This window comes from Corvus brachyrhynchos, unplaced genomic scaffold (assembly GCF_000691975.1).
Source record: "Corvus brachyrhynchos isolate BGI_N302 unplaced genomic scaffold, ASM69197v1 scaffold46, whole genome shotgun sequence".
Taxonomy (NCBI): Eukaryota; Metazoa; Chordata; class Aves; order Passeriformes; family Corvidae; genus Corvus; species Corvus brachyrhynchos.
This window is the reverse complement of record NW_008238838.1, coordinates 6052285-6053155: the sequence shown is the minus strand read 5'-3', so window position 1 is coordinate 6053155 and position 871 is coordinate 6052285. Positions and strand designations below refer to the sequence as shown.

The 871-nt window shown below is 62.8% G+C and overlaps 1 protein-coding gene across 1 annotated transcript in view; it reads left to right on the top strand.

The window, feature by feature from the left end:
* The first annotated feature begins 617 nt into the window (after positions 1-617).
* The window catches only part of PAFAH1B2 (platelet activating factor acetylhydrolase 1b catalytic subunit 2), an 8603-nt gene continuing 8349 nt past the window's right edge, over positions 618-871 (top strand). Inside the window, exon 1 of the mRNA XM_008636941.2 lies at positions 618-707. The gene's annotated coding sequence lies outside the window, so the exon portion shown is untranslated. The remainder of the gene's footprint in view (positions 708-871) is intronic.

Below are 871 nucleotides of genomic sequence, written 5' to 3'. Positions count from 1 at the left end.
TAGCCCCTGAAATTAATTTCACTTTATTATCCGGGCAAAGAGCCAGAGCTCCAACAAACGAAGGCGATGGTAGGTTTCTCCTCGTGTTTCAAAACAATGTCACTCCTGAGACCGACAGAGGGGCAATCCCGGGAACTGACAGAGGGACAGTGCCTGAAATTGGCAGGGGGGCAATCCCTGAAAGTGACAGAAGGGCAACCCCAGAAAGCGACAGAGGGACAACCCTGGGAACTGACAGAGGGACAATCCCAGCCAACACAGTCCTCCCTCTGCAGCGCTTCCAAGGAGCCAGCACAGAGCCAAGAGCAGGGCAAGCGCAGGGGTTTGGTTAAGGCCTGCCTGCTGTCTTCCCATGCCAGCCCTGCTTCCAGCAGCTCTCCTCCTGCCGCAGCTCCCGGGAAGATCCCGGTGTAGCAGCACTGGTGCATGCAGCAGGACAAGCCCTCTCCGGGAGCTCGGTGTCACGGGCACGATCAGGAGTACAGCAGCGATACTGCCGTTCCTCACGGATCTCCTGCCGTGCTCCAGGGCTCGCCCGTGCCTGGATCCACCCGGATCTCCTGCCATCTTCCGGGGCTCACCTGGGAGCGCGCCCGTACCTGGATCCACCTGGATTCGCCGCTCCCTCGGGAGGCCCTTCCTCGCGCTATTCCCTGCGCTTCCTCACGGCCCTGAAGACTCGGCCACGATCGATTCTCACCGTTTCGGTAAGAAACGACCTGTTCCCCGCTTGCCCTCCGTGTCCCCCCCGGTACGCCGGGAGCATCCCCGGGTACCACGGGAGCATCCCCCCCGCTCCACCTCCACGTTATCTCGGTGCCACGGGACCCGCGGGGACCACCGGGTCACCCGCGACCACGGCCCCGCCCCC